Raw genomic sequence first — 21,190 nt, 5'->3', positions numbered from 1 at the left:
TTCGCCGAACAATAAACAAAAACAACGACTTATTTTTGCTGCTGTCCTGGCCGCTCGACCCTCTGGTTCCAACGTTTTCTGAGCAGGTGGTCCTCATTCGATCTCCCTGAAGTGACGCCCCCAGTTTCTCTTCGGTAAAATCGTCAAAGTATATTTCAATAATTGAACGAGTATTCTGCACGTGTCTTTACAATTTCTGTATTTACGGCACTGTATCTGTAGAAATAACCACCGTTCAACGGAACTGCGGTCGACGTTAATACCTCTTCTTGCGGAACAGTCTTCCGCTGGAGATGTCGGCGGTGCCAAGTCGAGACCTGTTCCTCGACTTTTTAATAAGGGGTATTCTACGTCGAGCACTCTCGAAAGTCAATGCAGTGCGGTGATACATGCGGTGATACATCCAGTTTGAGAGCTTTGGTGCAGTTCATACTGTTATGATGATGATAATCTCGGGGGTCACAGATACGCTGTCTGTAGTACACATTAAGGAAAAAAGGAGTAACCCTGGGGTGTAAAGCTTCTGGTCCTCCTAGATAGCAATTACTCCCCATTTTAGACCACTGGCTCTGAAAATTACTCCACAGCACTGCAAACAATCTTTTCGACTCTTCGACAAACTTCGGCTCTAAACACATTTGGTCCACTAAGTGCATTGCCACAACAATTACACGCAAGGGGTACTAATTGTGTGGCAACACATCTAGTCTCCCAAAAGAACTGAAAGTACTCATTTTTTTTTATGTACATGCGTATATGTGATACCATGCTGATCTGCGCAAGACTACAATAGCGTACCAAGTTTCCAGTTGCTTTCACCCTCCACATATTGCCTCGTAGATGTCAGCGCAGCGTAGTGGTTAGCGCTTGGTTTGATTCCCGTCGCCGTCCGACTTTTTCGACGACTACCATATTTCAATTGCGTATGTACTCCTTGGTCCAGTCTTCTCACCAAGGACCTTCTCTTAACAACCTATCCGTTTGCACACGATGCAAACGGAGCTCTGTTTCTAACTGAACCTGTTTCGTTTCTAACGTTGAAGCCACCGAACGGATACATGGGCACGGGCACCACAGCACAAGCACGGGCATCTCTCCTTTCGTAAACGACATGCCTCGCTGTTATGCATTCCCATAACACTGCAGCATTTCCCAAAGGTGCGGAAATGAAACTTGAAATGGCATACTTGCTTGCGTCGGTGCTCTTTTCCCGAGTATTATCATCTGGCGTGGGATTCATCACGCCTTGCTATGATCTTGGCAAATCCCTCCCGGGCTGGCGTCGCTTTTCTCGGGGACCTCGAAATTGGTTTGGGGACGCCAACTTGACGAGGAGGGGGGGGGGGCGGTGTAGGGGGAAAACGGAAAATGCCAAAAAACCTTCTTCTCTCTCCAAATCTAATCCACGGGGATTTGGCCGCTGTTGGAGTTTGCCAAGTTGGGTGTATGGTGGAGCTGTTCGCACTGCGGTGTGTCGCTTCTCATTCGCTTCTTGTTATCCGCCAAGCGTCTTTCCCCTTATGTTTGCCGGTGGCTATGTTTCAGGTGTAACCTAGAAGGAGCTGACGTAAGAGCGTTTGAATGTCTTTTTTTTTTTTCGCTCGATCTAAGTCTTGCCCACGATGCGGAACACGATGCGTGGCTGGCGTGACAGACCCTGCGACCGCCCGTGGGGACAGTCGAGCAAGAAAAGAAGGCAGGGAGGATGTAATATAAAGTTCTCCAAACCGCTGAGAGTACCATTAAAAATGTGTAGGTAAAAGTTAGCTCTATGCACTGTTTTCGTTCGCAGCGTCTGAAGTCGATGCGCAGAGATTGACTTTTTTTTTTCACATTTGAGCGTGTAAGAGGGGTGGTTTAATCAATCAAGATCCTTTTTTTTTTTTCATTGCAAGCTCAACTGAAAAGCGTAATTGAAGACGTGTTTTAAATGAAATACACTCCTTCGAAATGGTGATTTTCGAGTGGTGCATTGTAATTTTTTGCACCTTTCGGGTGTAAATGCCTTATCTTATGACAAACACATTTGTGGTGTATATCTTACACCATGCGGAGCCGTGTTTTGTAAGATGCCCTTCTAAATGACGGATATGGGCAGTAACTACTTCTTTTTTACTTTTTAACTACTTTATCTACAACTACTAGCTACCTCTTGAACTTGTAGTTGAACTACTGAGAGTAACTACAACATAGCACCAATGGTTAAGACTACTTTGCAGCTACTTGGACCTATTTTCACTACATTTTAACTGCCTTAGTATTTTGCTCGCGTTGTTATACAGGGTGACCAGCCTAAAGTACATGGACGTTTAAACAGGACTATGCGCTCTACGTGAAGCAGAACTTCTAAGTAGTATTCAGAGCCGTGTGTTTTAGACGCACACTTTCTTGCGCCTTATTGTCGAGGCATTTTATTGTCTCATATGGTTATGTTGCAAGCTTTCTTATTGACATTAGACCCCAGGTTGTAAATTACAAGTACAACGTTTACGACTACAAGTAGAGTTGCTTCGCGACGCTAACACGTAAATAAAAAAAATCCAACTACTTTTATAACTATTATGCAGTAGTTAACTACTGCTCATCACTGCTAGAGGGTGTATTCTACAGAAAGCACAATTTCGAGACATATTATGCTGAAAACACCATTTCAGGTGGTTGTGTACTCCATTTCAAACAGCGTTTCAGATAGTTGTTTTGTAGACAACTTTTTCGACACTGTTATTACAGTAGTTCTTTCAGTTGAACCTGCTGAATGTGTCGGTTTAGAAAGACATCCCCCTTTTATACTCTGAAAGATGTTAAAAATTTACTGTGTAGCTCCTTCGGAAGTTGTTACTTTGCTGCATGCTTCCTCGAGGCTGAACCAAGGGGTATCCCTTAATCTGAACCGAATTCCTCTGGTATTTGAACATGGAAAGACGGTCGTTTTTGCAGTTCAACGTCCGTTCCATCGTGCGACCCGAGAGGACTAAAGAAGGGAAATTAACTTTTCCATCATAGGAAGCGCTCAACGATCATAATCGATCTTGCAACGAGTCCATTCGAGCATGGTTAAATTTTCGAGTGTATATACGCTCTGCGGTAGCTAAATGGGCTCTATACAATTATCGTCGCTAAATATAGAAGTGCTGAAATGTATAGAGGGCAGCGGGCAGTTACTGCTCTCCGATTCGCCGATGCAGCAGATATGACGAGGACGGTTTTATTGTATTGGATTCGAGTTAAAAATGTAAAAACATTGTTAAAAATCGAGTTAAAGGACGATGATGGCGCCTTGCTAGTAGACAAGATTTAACCGTCTGTACACGCCCTGTTAATTTAAGACTGATAAGAAATTTCTGAGGAAACTGATGCCGCAATATGTGCAGATTCTCATTATTGCGAAGAAAGATAAGCATCCGACTGATCGATTGATTGATTTTTTCTGAGCGCATGTCAACGGCTAGGGCATAGCCTCCTGAGCAGTGCGCCAAGTACAGAAATAGAACAGTAATCTGCAAACAAGCATCCGAAGATCGACTGTTTGTAGAGATAAGCCAGACTGTGTAGAGATTAAAAGCGGACAGACTGATTAAACTGACACATGAGAGAAAGAGATTAGCATAAAACATTCTAAGAAATGTGTGGTAAAGTTGATGTGTTAGAACGTAAACTCTGCAAAAAAAAAAAATCGACTACAACTTCAAGCATTGTGCCAAACTCGTTAAATGCGATAGCTTTATGGGGATATCGTTAGCGAAAAACTTTTGGTCGCGTGATCACTGTCACGTGGTCGTATAGAGTTACGGACGGACCTACCTACGAGTTGGTTGGCACCGCAAAGCAATCGCTTTTAAAAAAAATACTGAACACACAGAAACCACCAGCCTTGTTCATCGGAGAAGTTAATCAAAGATGATCTTCCTTTTCCTCCTCCTCCTCCTCCTTATCATCACATACTTTTCTATACGTTGCAGCAAGCCAAGCAACCTACTATGGGTGCGCTTTTTTATTCTACCCGGGTGACTCGGGGGGTAACCCTTACTGGGCGAAAAATCGAGGGTGACGGAAGTGACGTCATAACCTACCGGCGAAAATTCAAGTCTCGTCGCTCAAGGGCTACACTGGGTACCTACTCTCACTGACCCAGCTCAGCAGGTGGATAGCAGAGGGTTATGACGTCACACGGCGTCAGGTGAGAGTCCCGCGACTTTTAACTTTCGGATTCCGAGCATATTTCGGTGGCTTTAGCACGACCGTTGTTTTGTTGGATGCATGCCTCTTTCTTCCTTCGTCATCATCTTCCCCTTTGCCAAATGCGTCAAGCAGCACGAGTGCCGCAACTTCTACAATCATGCCCTCGTCTGCCTCTGCCGCCGTGTTCGCTGAGGCGGGCGTAACTCGTAATGGGCGAAAATTTCTAAACGGGGGTACCTACCCACAGGTCACGTGACATCTCACTCGGGTCACGTGGTGCGTAACCCCGGGGGTTACCCGTGTAGAATAAAAAACGCACCCTATAACAGATACCAACCCCTTCACCGACTCCCCTGTGCTGAACAAACCTAACGTAGCTTTCCAGTATACGGGCGCTGCAGTCACGCCATCACGAAACTTCAGCAAACGCACGAAGCGATATATATGGCACGAGATTTGCTGTCCTTTCAACGCCCTCCATCGCGTCACCGATCCCGAGCATCTCCTCCATTTCTTCCGTTATCGATAAAGCCTTCTCAGGCTATATAGCCATCGCTATAGAAGCATGGCAAGAAACGCGGCAAGGAATGCCATTCCGCGGCAAATGATCCAATCGTGCCGCTTGACCCTTTCCGATATTTTTCAAACAATTTACGCAACCATAGGGCCTCTGCGGATAAGTAAGTACGAGGGTTTCGGACGAAAATATGCTTCTACAAAGATCCAGTAGGTGGCGTATAGGCTTTGCCGCTTTCAGGAAACTGTGCTTTCTTTTCCCAAGGATCTAGCTTGTGCAAGCTTCGCCATCACAATTTTTCTGTGAATGATTGTTCCGCGAAACGTTCCGCGAAATATTGCTAACGATGACGGCAAAGTGTAGGAAAAAACGTGATTTGCAGCGAATAAGTTTCGCTAAGTTCAGCTGACCCACTGAGAGCAATTTACTGTGGCACGACTTTAGTTACATATTTTGGTGCACCTCGGCAGCTTCTTCTTACTTCTACTACTGTACTTCTGGATAATCGATTTAACGCCCATTCAAACGTCATTTCTTCGTGCCACCCTCGTTTTCGATTCGATAATGTGAGCTTGATCGCCGACGCCAATGTCACCGAAAAAAAAGTAAAATAAAGAAGAAGAAGAAAAAAAAAACGGTTTTATTCGGGGGACTCAGAACCACGCACAATTCCCATTGTCCTGGGGAAACCCAGGCTTGCGATTTCTTGCCCACATCAGCCCACTGTACAACTGCGTATGGAACGTGCATATCGCTAGTTTCCCGCGAAAAATTTCCCGCGAAAATTCGCTAGCAAACTCGCGAATTATTTAGGCCGCGAGATTAACCACTTTTGCAGTGCTCTGTAATACAACTTGTAATTTAGAGATATAGTTTAGTGTTGTATTTGTATGTCCCTCCTTCTATGGCGCTTGCGCCAGAAGTATTATAAATAATAAAAAATACCCGTGTCCCACGGGCGGTCTTCAACGATGACTGAAGTCAATGGCCATTGAACATGCGCATAACGCCACCTGTCGTGTAACGTCTCAACTTCTGAAAGAACATCAGATCCCATTCTCTCTGACAGGTTGACACGCTATACGCTTGTTGGCGCTCCGCAGATGTTCAATGACCATTCGTTTTAATGATAATTGGGGACAGTGCGTGCGACTGGAATATATGAAAAGAAGAAGTGAGTGTTTGTCCTTTTTGGGACTAGACGTATTGCCACAACCGTTAGTCCCTTTCGAGACAAAATGCATGGACGCTTATGCGCAGTTTGGGGACCATTTGCACAACGGTGGAGTACAACAGTCCAGGGGACTAGAAGATGTAACCCAACTTACTCTTGTTTTCCTTATAGCGTACTTGACTTTACCATTTGTTCGATCATACTATGTCCGGAACAAATCGTAATATGAGTATGATAACATCTAAAGGCACATCTTACCAGGAACTCTTCTCTTTCCAGTAGCCAACAACAGAAAACTTAACAAAGGCTTGACAGTTGACATGGGCACACCACGAGGAGAGAGCCCTTGGCACTCTCCGATAGAACTGCAGATACCACATTGCTTGGCATACTATACCTCTCGTGTATTTATGTACGGCATATACCGTTGGAGAACGCATGTATACGAATTTCACAGCGAATCACATAGCTATTCTTCTAAGCACGTACTAGTCCATATTGAGCACAGCTAAGCAGAGCCCGATGGCTCTGGAGAGTGGAGATGAGCAGGTGTTGAGGCTTAATTGTCGTGTCTGTTCTTGGGTGTTTCGTTAACTCATCCAGTACGATGCTACTGAGGACGAATGCTCACCGATTCTATGCAGGTTGTCGTATGGAAATTAATGACGCCTTAATGCCACGGGTAACGTGTCCCGAGGTTTCGCTTTTCCTGCTGTAGCAGCCAATGCTTTCCTCTCCCTCGATGAGAGCCTTCTAACGTTTCTGCACGCCAGCTCGATTAACTCCCCTGGGTCTCCCCTTTTAACAGCTGGTGGTCGTATGGGAATACTTGTACACACTCATCTGCATGTTATCCTTTGCTTGTTATGAGTCGTGTTAACCTGCTAATCTGGTACAAGTGTACAAACAGAACAAGAAGGGAAGTTGAAGACTTCTTTAATGACCGTCATCCTAGGAACACACTGTCGATCAGCGGCATGACCGAGTGCGTAAAGGCATCTGCTCGTTGGTGGTAGCCAAGGTCATGCCGAAGAGTGGGAGGTAGTGGGGGTCTGGATGTGCTGTCTGAGGTCTTCCCTGGGTTTGTTGCCGGCAGACTTTTCAGACGAATGTCGGCACAGTTCCCTTTGAAGTCGACCCAGGATGCGCTCCAACACCCTATCCTCCACTCCTTCCTACTGTCCTCTCTCCATCCGTCCACATCTGTACGCCGTACTTCGGAAGAAGTAAACTCCTACAGGTAAACTCCGCCCATAAATCTAAAGACATCTGTGACTGCTGGTTTAGGCGAACATATGACGCTTTCGAGTCAAAAAGTAGTGCACCGGACAAGCTGTTTTGCTTCAATTTATTTGCTGGTCCGCTCATCATATTGCAAAAACACTTCTCGAAGACGACGTACCATGATATAATTTAGACGCTTTAAATATTCGCGTAACCACACCATGTATGAACTGGCTTCCCCGAGTCTGAGTGGCGTCCGTCGTCTTCTCGCACTCCCCAGTCTCAATGTGGGTACTACATTATACGCTGGCGGAAGTACACCCCTGTGACTGTAGCTCTTACGCTGTCTCGGTATATGTAGTGACAGAATTATGGTCTGTATTCGTTATTTTTACTTCCTGATATTAAGTACGTGAACTTTTTGCGTTTTCGGTTGACGTACATTGAGATAGCATCTGACGTAAAACATTGCAGTCGCACATTCTTGCTATCTTGTACCTCTTCCCTTTAGCCTGTATGCGTTTCGCATCGAAATATTTAACGAAGGGCTGAAACGGAAGCAGCGCTCGCCTTGCGTGTCCATGGATCTAGAAAATCTGTCGACACTGTCGAAATTTGGAAAGTGCGGTGAACAGCGCTTCCTTGGTAGCTGGGATTCCAATTTCGTTTCCGGTGGCTCCCTTTCGCTCGGTTTCTTCTTGTGCATGCAGTTCCTGAATTGTTTCTTTTTTATCGGTTTGCGTCACAAGCCACAGCCTGTCGCGTTCCAGTATTCGAAAAAGTCTACTTTCTCGCACTGGTGGTACTTGCGTTCGAGATGACCGCTTGTCGGTATTATCAGCTGGTGCCCTAGGCAAAACAGGTAAACAACAAAAAACAAGAAGAAAAGAAACAAATAGCTACCATATACTATTTCTTCATTCGAGGCGCCTGACACAGAGGGATATGAAGAAGCGTACGCCGTAGGCATAGCACCGTCAATAACCAACGATAACTGAAGAGAAATTTGGGTTAACCGGTGTACCTCGGGTTCTTGGTATGTGCTAAGAATTCCGGTACACACACACACACACACAAAAAAAAGGTTCATCTTCCCTCACGGCCCTCCCATATTTCCTTGTTTCACCGTTGATTGGATGGAACTGGATTTGAGTTAAAAATAATTCGGAGGTTGTGGCACCATAAGTGTGGAGCCGGCCACTGCAGCCGACGCACTGTTGCCCGTTTAAAAGGAAAGTTCGCTCCCTGAAACCGTTGAAATAAATATGTCTGACAGGAACACTTGACTCCAAACAACTCCCCTGCGAGCCCTTTCGCACGAAATCGACATCTCTCTAGCGTTATTGCTACTTTGTGGCGACAGTCGACAGCGGACTCGCAAGTATACGGCGAGGAACAACCGGAGAACCTCCTCACCGGCTGGCGAGACCTTACCGTGACGTGTCAGAGTCCTCTCCCGTGCCTCCTCCTCACCTGTTCTTTGTAGCGGGAAGCGAAGGGTTCTGCAGCGGGAGAGAAGGAAGTCACGCGCCGAGGCCACGCCCACGTTTCCCCGCTCTGACGTCATCCACACGTCTTTTTGCGTGCGAATTTTCAACTGTGTGGATTCCAACGCTAATGGTATATAATGCGGATACTAGCTCGGGGCGGTGACAAGATGAGCAGGGATTTAGTAGATCTGGGAATAACGCTATCGGTGAAGAAAAAGAAAAAAAGAAGAAAGAAAAAATGAAGACACATAGGAATTGGTGCCTGGAGACCGATGTATTCCTTTCCCCCTTTTTTCTTTGCTTTTTTTTCTGCCAATAAATCCCTTGCCTTTAAACAAGACCACAATCGCTTAGATTTTAGAGGTTAACGTAAAGCAGACGACAGGCAGTTTATATTGACGGCGTGATTTAACCGCTTGTTGCTTGTAAGCCCAGCGCAACAAGTTACAAATGCGACACCACAGTGTTATATTTTAAATTTTCGAATAATATTGAGGTAAATAAACGGCTCGAGGCGACATCTGTTGGGCAATGAAACACAATACGTCTAGCAGAACTGATCTATGTTCCCGACTGACTTGCTGCTCCAGATGGCTACGTAGCCGACACGTAGCCATCTCGTTTCGTTTCAGACCCAGTGTTGCCCGCATGCGTTGTAGTTTTGCCGCCGTACACGACGAGCAATGCGCACTTGGTGACCACTTCGACACAGTGCTGCTCGCCATTTCGAATTTTAGTTCCTCAAAAACTACGAGTGCAATTGGGAGGAAAATTGCAACGTAAGACTGTAGAGGGCTCAGGCTATCGAACAGATAAATTTTCTGAGATCGCACCTCTGTCGCTTTACGGTACCCTTAACCATTCGTAAACTATATAGCCTTCCGTTAAATCAGACACGTGACGCGATTACAGCAGACTGGCTTCAATCACCACCATTAATACAGCACCTCCAGCTGGAACTGAAACCATACTTTTTGCAACGAGAGCTGACGAGAGTACAGTTCAAATAAGCAAGGAAAAAAAAAACACAAAGGACACCGAACGAAGGAATCGAATGATATCCACTCGCCGCTTGAAATGCCCAGAGGGTTAGCGGCGTAGCGGAACTAAATGTTTCGTGTAACTGCCTGGGCGTCATTTGTCTTAATAGAAAAGCTGCTCTGTAGAAGAGAGTCACTCACAGGTCGGCCGCTTTAGCGCCCGCCCTATCTCTCTCTCTCTTTCTCTGGGCTGCTCCGGGGAATTGGCCTAGTCACTCGGTTTTCTTCATGAATCTTTGAGAGGCACCGCGGTGTTGCGGTTTGCGCGCGCGCGCGTCGTTTTCAGTCTCGCCGCCGTTCTTTCAGTGCGTGCAGGCCACATGACATCCTGTGTTGCGGAGCGAATGCATTATTTGCTCGCGAGTCAAAACGATCGATTTTTGCAGAGCAACGAGCGTGGAAGCGAACTGTGATGGCACATTGTACTCGTGGAAGACATTCTACTATGCTTTGTTCAGTTCTGAAGCATGATGGTCGCTCATGTGTAGCACCTTACATGGAATTATGTTCGTGAAATACATGTAAGGTGCCAGCAGGCAAATAAAGAGGTGGAGGAATGAGACACGAGCCTCATTCTGGTCCATCGAGGGACTAAGACGCCTTCTACCACTTCACATTTTTATGTGTGCATCGTAAGACTAGTACTAGACTTACAATACACACATAAAAGTTTGGGGTCGAGACATTGCGAGGTTGCACATATAAGTTAACATAAAATATAAATGTTACACGATTCAGTTCCCTGTATTAACGCGTCTGCGGGTTGTCTCAAGCGCGACCATTTTGTTTTGTGGCTTATGACAATCACGATGAAGATAGGCAGCTCACCGTATAGGGCACGGCTCGCGTGGCTTGTGGAGACGTGCGCCCCCCGTGGAGGTAACAAGGCGTAGAGCGCTGCGTTTCAGAGTTAAACCTGGTAAAACACGATTTGCATAATCATCACTCGGGAAAAAAACCCTGAAGAAACCCCGAAAACAGAACCCGCCAAAATGCGAATTCCACCATCCACACAGACAGTGAGAACTAAATGCTCCGCACTCACGACTGCCGCTCGGCAGCTCGTGATCGTGTGATATCTCGAAATTATATCGCCTCATTTTACCACGGTTACAACACCTGAAATAACACATGATTTTTACGTCTATTGCACAAGGGAAAATAAAAAAAAAAACGCCATAAAACCCAAAAACACAAGATTCTAAACAATGTAACGTCAACTACGATTGAATCCTACTACAGGCCGTGGTTCCATGGGTTTCCAGGCAAAGTATCGGTGTCAAAGACAAATGACATACAGACAAAAAGAGAGATGTGAAATGAACAGATGAATGTCATATTCTGTTCGTTTTGTGTTTGTGTGTTTTCTGTTAGAAAAGATCAACAAATCATTTAGCCGCGCCAGACCGAAGCACGCGGAATTCAATTTATACGCCACCATGTGCAATAACGCTACACAGAACACACTCCTTTCGGCCACCAGACATCACTCATCCGACGAAGGCCGTGGAATGTACTGCTAATCTGCGATGCACGACGACCCTGATGAGAGATGCCTCACTCGGTCACTAGGGGGGAACATGCGTCGATTGAAATAAAAGCCGGACCGACCGTTGCTCTCTGCTTCCTCCCCTTCTGCCAAGGGCCGGTGGAGATCACGGACACCCCGCTAAATCATTGGTCTCATAGTGGAGCCGTCTGGGGTGACCGTCCATAAATCTGATCACACAGCGAGAGAAGAAGAAGACTGAATGATGAGGATGGGTGCCACTGCCGCGGTAAATTGCCTTGAAACGGTCAGTATGGTTAGGCAGGGCGCGGTGCTTTCCCAAGAAGCTCCAGTGCGCTTCCAGTGCTTGTTGGACGAATACCGTTCAATATGTCCTTGGTGTTCTGGCCCTGCTCTGCCGAATTTTGCAACATCTCATTCTTCTTGGGAGTTTTATACTCACTTCAATAACAGTGTGATCTTTCATGCTGTCGCCTCTCTGACTTGCATGCGGTTCTTATCGTGTCGTGGAAAGTGCACATATATGCTGTTCCGCTGCATGCTATACTGAGAGGAATGTCCGCCTAAATTCCACTCCGTGCTCTTGAGGAGCTTTATAAGGAGCTCAGCGTAGGTCTTATAGTCTCTCCTTTTTTTATTTCTTTCGTACGCATTGTTCAGTAGCTTGTGTTACATCTCTTCGAGTGGCTTGCGCTCGATGCAACTTTGAAACATAATAAAAACGTATAATTGCAAATTTTTTTCTTCCGTGTCTCAGGTTCCAGCCCTCAGTATGCACCAGCTTGTCTGCGCTCTTTCACTTCTGTGCATGATTGCACGTTTCCTTTTGCTAAAACGTAATCACCTTGCATATTACTGAGTTACCAGAGCATATAGTTAACCTGCTACTTGGTAGTGATAGTGGTGGGGACGTTGATGGTGTCAACAGCTTGGCCGTTACGCCTAACTTTTCCAAGAAAATACAGCAACCAAGAACAAACGTGGGACCTCGGCGTCTAATAGGATACGCTGGACCATCTCAGTCCTAACGTTTTCCTGGTGCAACCGCAGCTTACCTCGGTACAGCTCAATGGCAGTGTCTCGTTTCACCGGACGCCCCCGAATGCGCTTAGAGATGTCTAACAGTGTCTTTCGTCCCTCGGGGGGGATGTCGGGTTTTTTATTTGTTATATATTGTGTGTTATGTATTGTGTGGTGGAAATTGAGGGGGTCAGCAAAGCCTAAAGGGACGTTTAAGCTTGTGCAGCGCGGTGTCCCACCATAACTCCATTAGCCTACGATGGGGATGCCGCGTGATGAGTTTACCGGGGTTGGGAATCGTCTAATCTTGGCGTCTAGTTTTTATCTTTGTCTCTGGGAGACAGCTGGGATGACATAAGTCGGAAGGCGATGACGTACGTTAAGGGGCACATCAGCCTGGAAGCTTCAGATCTTCAAGCCCTGTTGGCGATAGTGCCCTGTTGTCTTGTAAGCAGTACGTTATACTGAACTTGCTTCCTTCTTTGTGGACTGGCTTTCCCAAGGACCTCAAAAACAAAGGCGCAGCCACGAACACAAGACAAAACAAAGATAGACACAACGGCACACAAAGTCTTGTGTTCCCAACAAAGACTTTGTGTGCCTTCGTGTCTTTCTCTGTTCTGTCTTGTGTTCGTGGTAGCGCCTTTGCGAGAATTTTCCCCTACTAACAAGCCTAAAAGATATCTTTCCAGAGGGAAAAGTTAATGCCAGTATTACTAGTGCAGCTATGTTAAAGATGTTTCGTATCATCTATAAAACTGTGCCTGAACGTGCTAATTATGAGCACCTAAAAAAGAAAAAAGAAAAAAAGGATAGCATGCCACCGTGAAACTTCGTCGCATCCTCGCTGTGTGTGCGCAAATATGATGATACCAAGTTGGAGGGGAGATCGCAACTCAGACCGTCAAGTCCTTCTATAAAGACAGTGTGGAGAAAGGTCCTAAGAGCAAACGTTGATGCCTGCAACAAAGGTGTTGTCCTGAAAACTGAAGTTAACCAGGGTGAGAAGACCGGCTATCAGAGAGCATAGCTGCATATCCTCGATTTTGTCCGCTCGTACCTTTTACAACCGTACCATTTCCCGTTTCTCCAACGTGAGTGGTGGACGTCTATACGTTTCCGATGGCTACGTTAGCTCCAGGAAGACCGCCAAAATCCACTCGAGCTTTGCGAGGGGTACGATGCCTGATGGCAACATATACAGACACAGTACCGTCAGAGTCGCCCATCCTAACCATACCTTACACATAATTGTAGTTCAGTGTGTCATAACACCAGATATCAATGCAGCCGTAAAGCCCACTGGAACAGAGAGCATGGCGTACCACATAGGCCACTTCGCCTGTGCCAAGGCTGTATACCCGTTAAACAAAACCGTCTTCGGGGATGTAGGGTCTAAGGACTATAGTATAGGTGTTTGGAGATACCGCGGAAGAAACAGCTCGAAATCTATTTCGAATACCTCTCGTGTTCCATTGCGGGATGCCGATATAAATTATTCATTCTGAGGGGAGTAAGTAAGATCTCCACTCTCACGAGGGCTTTGACGTCCACCATCTGAGAGGCACTAGGGAAAGCTGCAAGAATCGTCGCCGGGGCACACAGGAATAACGACAGTAATGTAGGAGTGCAGTTGGTACTTTCGAGTGCCAGCGCCGTCAGCTCTCCTGGGTTCAGCATGCTCAGTCAATGCGAGCACGGCGTAGCAATAATACAGAGCTTTAGTATCGTAGTATTTCATTGTATCTTATATTGTACATTTTTGTTGTTGTATTGTTGTACTGTTTTATGGTATTATTTTATAGTAATGTTATTTTGTGGTATGGTATTTAGTACGCAGTTGGTTTAATCGGTTGCTCTGATAGTGGATGCGCAGTCATCAGGCACCGGACATGGCTTGTGCGTTTAGCGCGTGCGCAGTGTGGACACGAAATTTATTTGCTGACGCAAGGCGTTGATGGTGATGTGAGTCGAAAGGGAATTGGCAATACGCAAGGGAATTGCGTGCGCTACAACTAAAACTGTATAATATGGCATGCCGGATATACAGGCTCATCCAAACGCTCGGTTCCCAAACTCACGAGACACAAAGTCGGCTATCGTAATAGCTTTTATGAATGCAAACGATGTACTTGCATAACAATGTTTCACCAAAATACCGAAAAAAGAAAAGAAAAAGGAAACACGGTGAAGTATCAAAATCGTGCAACAGTTACGTCATCTGCAATGATGAATTCTCCGGCGCTTTTGATAATTGTCCAGGAACCACCAGTGTTCATTGTCACCCTCGGAACCTGCTGAGTCCATGCTGTTATGATGAGGAAGCATGGCGAGAGGTAGCCGGATCATTTATGGCCACCCACGACCTAACGTGGTCATCAGAACCCGGAAACAAAAGCTGCCCCAAAGCCCATTTGCTTCCCAAACCGGAAGCTCTTTGAGTCAGCACCCGACTAACCGGAAGTCGCGGTGTCCGGCAGAGACCGCGAAAAATAATTGGTTTTGGCTCAGTCCTACGTCATTTCCTACGTCTTGTTGCTGCGGTTGCAGCGTGAAGGATCTTGCATATAGATCTCGCTTGTGTGATTTATTGCCATATATCACTTGCCCCTTTCTGTAGTTGTGGGTAAGGTGAGTTGGGGAAATGATGAATCAGATGGAGAGTGCGGCGCGGCCTTGGACACGTTACGTCATGGTCACTGAAGGGTGGCTCCACATACATTAAAGGGGCACTAGAGTGCAAAACATTCTCATCGGTGAAGGAAAGATGCTGTTACCTCGACACCAAGACAAAAGGAACGGGAACCATCCGTTTCGGCGTTCGCGATTTGTGAGCGAAAGTTATACCTCGATTTACGATTTCCCTCTCCTTCTGAAAAAGGCCGACAATGTGGAGCGCGCTCTAATTGGTCTCCACAAACGACTTGTCCGATCATCGTAGGAGGTCGTTTGAGGAGACCAATCAGAGGACCCTCCGCATTGTTCCGACTTTTTGAGAAGGAAAGAGAGAGAAAAAGTGTAAATCACGGTTTCTTTCGCTCATATATCACGAACGACGCAACGGATGACTCGCGTTCTTTCTATGTTGGTGTCAGGTTAACGGTACCCTACATTCTGTGAGAAGAAATCACTTCAGTGCCCCTTTAAGGCCGGCGGTCTTCCACTTTTTTGCACTTTTCCATCATTTCTGAAAGTAATGGGCGCAGTAGTACAATGTACATGGATTGGATTGGATATGAAAGAAAAATATGGAGCCAACGTACATTCTATGTGTCTAATACTATTGTGTAGCACGGATCAGTTGCCACAACCGAGCATACTGATTTCAGGCTTCACCTAACAAAATTTCTCTCTCGCTCTCCGACGTTCTCGCATGCGTCGGTGACTTGCATCTTGTATGTTTTCTGCAGGCCTTTCCGAAGTCCACTCCGACTTAGGTCACGTGTTTCTTTATCACGCTTGCCCGCGCTGATATCCAGGCGGGGCTGTTATCACCATGGTTGATGACGTACAACAGACCATGTTGTACGATCGTCTAGACAGGTGAACAAGCACATCGTCTAGACAGGTGAACAGCTCTAACTATAGCCAGGCGTCTGTGTGCCTGTTCGGTTATTCGGTGGTCTGGGTTCTTTCGACGTCTTGTTGGTTGTGTGGATACGTGCAATACCTCTCGCCAAATGTCAACGGTGCGTCTTAGAATGCAAGACGTCGTGGTGTGAGCTGGCATTTCAAAGGTACGCGTGCGTGATTGGTTCTGTGAAAGTGTCCTAAGACACGTGACCTTTCGTTTTTTTTTTGTAAGCTTTCGCGATATTTGTGAATGATAGCAATATGCATTGATATTATCGAGGTAAACATATTTTAAGTTGCCCATCGCGGTTATATGTCTCACTCCATTTTTTTTCTTCTGAAATCACAGCGCTGATACCGGCTAGTTGTTTTCGCCCATACCTCATGAAGATGGGCGATCAAATATGCTATTCGATTTTGGAAATCATTCATTGGGCTTATTGGGGCAGGTTGCACTGAGGGCCTGTGGTCTCATTGTGTCACTGTAACTGGGTGATGAGAGAACGTGATATGAAATGAAATGAGGGCGAGTGTAAAGAGCACTAGTTTGTGCAAGGGGTTACCGGGCACAAAACTCGGAGCGTTATAACAGGATATCGAAGCGTTCTGGAACCCCCAAGGACCGCATGCCCAGAACCCAAGAAAGATTTTGCGCATTACCGCCCTTACCATTGCGCATTACCGCGCATTACCCTTTAGGCCCCCTAATCATCCGGCTACCCTTACGTAACGTTTAAAACACCTCACAATGTGAGTCAAGTCAAAACCCAAAAGTGGGCCAAAAATTGTGTGGGAAGCGCACTAGGATTGGATTTAATTGGATATATATGGAGAAAAATAGGAGATGGTTGGTTCACGAGCACGGCTTCGTCAACTTCAAGCGCTCAACTCCAGCTTGGGATTGGAGACTGAATGAAGTAAAATGAAAACATGAAATAAGATATGCAATTAATATATGAACTAAAAATAAAATAAACAACAACAAAAATGTAAATGAGGCAACGAAGGAGTGAAGTAATTGTCACATGAGTGTAAGGAAGCATGAGTGTGCCATTAAGTGTGAGGACGCAAAAACATGAGGTGGACGTGATGAGTAAGCTCTAGAACTTGGGGCGTGCTAGATTTCGATTTTGCGTGCTCCTCTCGGAGTGCACGTCAGCGGAGAGCACGAGATCGTTCAATGTGTACTGAGTTTAGTTTGAATGTAAAAGTTGTACTGTCCTTTCAGCCTGTATGCTGTTTTTCGCGATTGTCTTTCCGGATGTACTCAACGATTTGAGGTTGATGCAATTACCTGCAATTCGCGTCGTCGGCGGAGCTGATAGCCGGAGCTTGCTCAGCATGTGAGTTGATGAGTGCAGATCCAGCTCGCGGACCGTGGATCATTGTTTGTGTGTGAGTAAACTTCTCTCACGAAGAACCGATTGTTTAGCACGACCTTGTAGAGGACGATGGTCTTCCTCTACACGAGTCCCGATCGATGATGATGGAACCTTCTGGAGGGCCTGATGGCGTGGCCGCTGTCCAGGCGGGCATCGATGGAACTCGTGTAGAGGAAGACCATCGTCTTCCCCTGCATTACGTCAGGTCAGTACGTCAGAAGGTCAGTATAGTGACCGCCTCAAGCCCGTTTGGTTCGAGAATGTTCCGTCCTCCTGCTCCTCGACCTTGGTTCTTGCTCCTGCTTCTGGCCGTGACGTCCTTCCTGCTGAACCACTGGGCTCCTTTCTTATCCACGCCTGCCCATTGTATCTGAACGGGGAGCGGGGGGGGGGGGGGGCGAAGTTTTTCTTCCTTACTCGCGCACTCTTTGGGCGGCAATAACCACTTGTTCGACTGCATCAGCTGAGGTCGGTGGTCATTGTGGTTAGCTCTCACAACCTCCCGACTCCCGTAGTGTCCTGCCCGAAATATCAGTCTTTGGGTGGGTGACGTAGGGATTCGAGCTGCCTGCTTGCCTAGGCAGCTCACTACCAGTTTCCACCTTGCTGCTGAAATAAATATACAGCACACGGAAGAATGTCGAACGTCATAATCTAAATATACCACGAGTTCTTGGCGGCGTTTCGAGCTTTGAAACATATGGCAGTCCATATACTGGCAGTCAATCGCAAAGCGTAAAACCACAAAATCAAGGAGATAGCGCTGTTCATCCTCTTCTAACATCACACGCATTTTGCGCGCTTTTCATTGCATGAAACCACTCTATACCTTTACAAAACTAGAAGGAAAAGAAAAAAAAAGATAGAAAGACAAAAAGAGGAAGTTTGATCGTTAAAACTTCGCCGCAGCTTCATGGTAGAGTAAATTATCTTCCCAATTTACGCTCTCTCTCTCCTTCTCTCGGTTTCTGTATTTTTACGCGAAGAAGGACCAGCAGAGACACGGAAACTACGAAATTATACGCTCGTTTTCAACGGCGATGGAGCGCGAGCGAGATCCTTTTAAAAAGGAGTATGTACGCGCTGGGAGAGCGCTACTAAGTGTCGGTTGTCACGGCGGTGAGATCCTCTCTTCAAATCGCGAACGAGGCGTGAAGTTCTTGCGCACACACGGGCATCGTAAATGGAACGACCAGCTCCTAGCTGCAATGCGTTATATTTTTGCTTATGAAAGGAACGACCAGCTCCTAACTGCAATGCGTTATCTTTTGCTTATGCGCTTTAATGTCGTAATTTTTTAGTTACGCTTTGCATTGAGCGGCGGCTTGAGCGAAGAAGGCTGGAGCTGTGGAAAGGCAAACGGCCCTCCGGTTTGAATGCGATCGATCCGAGAATGTCTGTAGCGCCGTTGTAGCGTATTGCCACGTTGACGATACAACCATAACAGCATAATGCGATGGTGACGTGCGGTGTTTTATTGCTGGAACGCGAAGTGAGATGTATACAGGGTTTTTACAAAGGAAAGAGACACTTTCAACCTTAAAATGGGTCGCGACGCTTTGATATACAGTTTTTTTTTGTCTTTAGATATTTTTTATAAAAAAAGCTACGAGAGCAGCATGGATATCGTTTTCTCAGTTGCGTTATACGGCATGTTGGACATGCTCTCGAAGAAATTATGCAGCTACAAGATGACTAATTACCTAAAATTCATTAACTCTTTGATTAGGGGATTTCGGGCAAAAGCGAGATAGCTGAATGAGAGACTATCCTCGTTGAAAGCCATTCCACGCTTTAAAAATCCGGAAACACGCACGTGCGTTAAAATATCCGTACCCGAATTTTGACACGCAAATGAACCGAAACCGCGGCGGCCGGAAACGCAGGGAGCACGGCGCACCTTTTACGTCACAGGGCCACGTGGTTTGGAGCGATGGATATGATTGGAGTAGGTGCCGACCTGCTGGCCAATCAGCCGCTTTCCGGCCCAGATAAGCCTCTGTCGGCGAAGGTGATGCGCTCCAGAAGCGCGGTTTTTGGTTTCGGCTCATTCGCATACCGAAATAGACCTCTACCCGAGAAACGTCATTATGACGTTAGTAGACAGACTGAAATCGAAACAAATCTGAACGGGAGGGCTGGATTCCACGAATGGGCACTTGTTCTCTGCCTCCTATTGAAAGAAAAGTAGGACCGAAGGTAGCGTCCCTTTGAGGGACCATCGTAATCCCCTCAAGATCGTGCCTTTCGGGCGCGACCTTGTTGCCCCCCCCCCCCCCCCCCCCTGGCTTCGGGCGTAGCTCAAGTCTGCCAAATTGGTAGCGCTGTCGAACACTATGACGTCATTTGTTTACAAACAGGGATAGGTCTATTCAGCGATGAATATTTAATGGCACGGGCTCGTTTGCGGATTTTAAAGAGGTAGAGTGGCTTTCAACGAAGGATTGTCTCCCGTGCTGCTGTCCCGCTTTTGCTCGAGATTCATTCATTAAAGAGCTAATTAATGAGTTTTAGGTAATTAGGCATCTTGTAGTTACATACTCTCTTCCAGATGATGTTCGCTTGACCGTATAACTCAATTGCTGACACGATATCTGTGGTGCTCTCGTAGCTTTTTATAAAAAAAGTTCTGTAAAGGATAGACATAAACACCCTGTATGGGGCTTATTCGATTATGCGTGTGTTCCACTTCGTGCATCGTTGTATCATGTGTACATCGTGCATGCTGGACATCATTTTGTACTACGGCCATTCCCTTCAGCAATCGTAAGCACACGTGACCTGCTCAATTTGCTGAGGCTGCTGACAACTGCTACATATCAGTTCACGTCACGATAAGTGTAGCTGTGCGTAAGTCAGAACCGAAAAATTCCCTGCACAGTAATTTTTTTACACCTTTCTGACAGTGTAAATGTCCTGCTTCATATCGTATGGCACACATCTTTGTGGTGCAAGTTTCACACCGTACGGGTGTTTTGTAAAACATCCTTCGAAGTGGTGTATACTCTATGAAAAGTGCCAGGGATGTGCAGTAGTTAACTACTTGTAGTTAAACTATTGAATGGTAGTTAAAAGGCAGTTAGAAACTACTTGCAAAAATGGTAGTTACAACTACTAGTTAAACTTATTTTGTTGTAGTTAACTACAGTCGTTAGGTTACAGCAGGCTACTACTTCGCGTTTTTTCACTTAGTCTTCCGTGTGCTTCACGGCATTCTTTCTTCTTCTTCTTCTTCTTCGTCTTTCTCCGCAGTGGCGCATAGCACGGGGCAATTGGCCACGGATCGTGACATGAGGGCCCAATTAATGACGGTTACGTGAAGCGATGAGAGGATGAGATGAATGAAATGACTGAATAAAAGATGAGCGGGGGAATGGAATGACGACCTGACAATCTACCAAAAAACAGAATGGAAGATGCCGACAGTGGAACATCGTGGGCACGGAGCGGGACGGCTAGGAACATGGCGCGTTGGGATGAGTAGCGCGAACAGTGGAGAAAAAAGTGTTCAATGGTTTCGTCTTGCTGGCAGTAGGGGTGTTTCTTTGTGCTTGTTAGCGACGACGAGAGCGAGCGAGCGTGAGAATTTTTTTTATCTTTCACATCACACCCATGCAGACACTCGCAAGCAAAGCGTGCAGAAGCATTCCAATAGAGTACGCGCATTGCATATAGCGCACTGGCATCATTTTCTGTTTCAAATGCACATAAGCAGAAAGTACGTCTCTTGTGACATCCTCACTTGCGCCGGTTGTGCACAGTGTTATCACAGCATACAACTCTGCCAAAACGAAGGGTCACAACATCATCATCCAGTGGATCCCAGGGCACTGCGGTATCAGTGGAAATGAGAAGGCGGACCAGGCTGGGGGCTCGAATTGCTCACCATAAAAGAACTACTCATAAAATCTAGTTCACGCAATCCGATGCAAAGTACTTGCTCGCCTCCTTACGTAATCGCCTCTCTGAAACCATATGGCCAGGTGACGTCATGAATCACTCGTTCCTCGCGCGAATCGACAACGTAACAAATCAACAAAGTACCATATAGCTACTTCACAATAAACGCAGTGCGCGCAAT

At 46.2% G+C, this 21,190-nt stretch overlaps 1 protein-coding gene across 5 annotated transcripts in view; it reads left to right on the top strand.

Annotated features, from left to right (window-relative positions):
- LOC135366738 (leucine-rich repeat-containing protein 15-like) overlaps positions 1-21,190 on the top strand; it is a 584,634-nt gene that overhangs the window by 113,499 nt on the left and 449,945 nt on the right. Inside the window, exon 1 of one of the 5 annotated variants that reach the window (XM_064599601.1) lies at positions 15,700-15,891. The exons of the other annotated variants lie outside the window; for them this stretch is intronic. The gene's annotated coding sequence lies outside the window, so the exon portion shown is untranslated. Of the gene's footprint in view, positions 1-15,699; positions 15,892-21,190 lie in introns of those variants that run through there. 5 annotated transcript variants of the gene reach the window in all.

This window comes from Ornithodoros turicata, chromosome 8, assembly GCF_037126465.1.
Source record: "Ornithodoros turicata isolate Travis chromosome 8, ASM3712646v1, whole genome shotgun sequence".
Classification (NCBI taxonomy): Eukaryota; Metazoa; Arthropoda; class Arachnida; order Ixodida; family Argasidae; genus Ornithodoros; species Ornithodoros turicata.
Note: the sequence above shows the minus strand (reverse complement) of the source record. Positions and strands in the feature narration are given on the sequence as shown.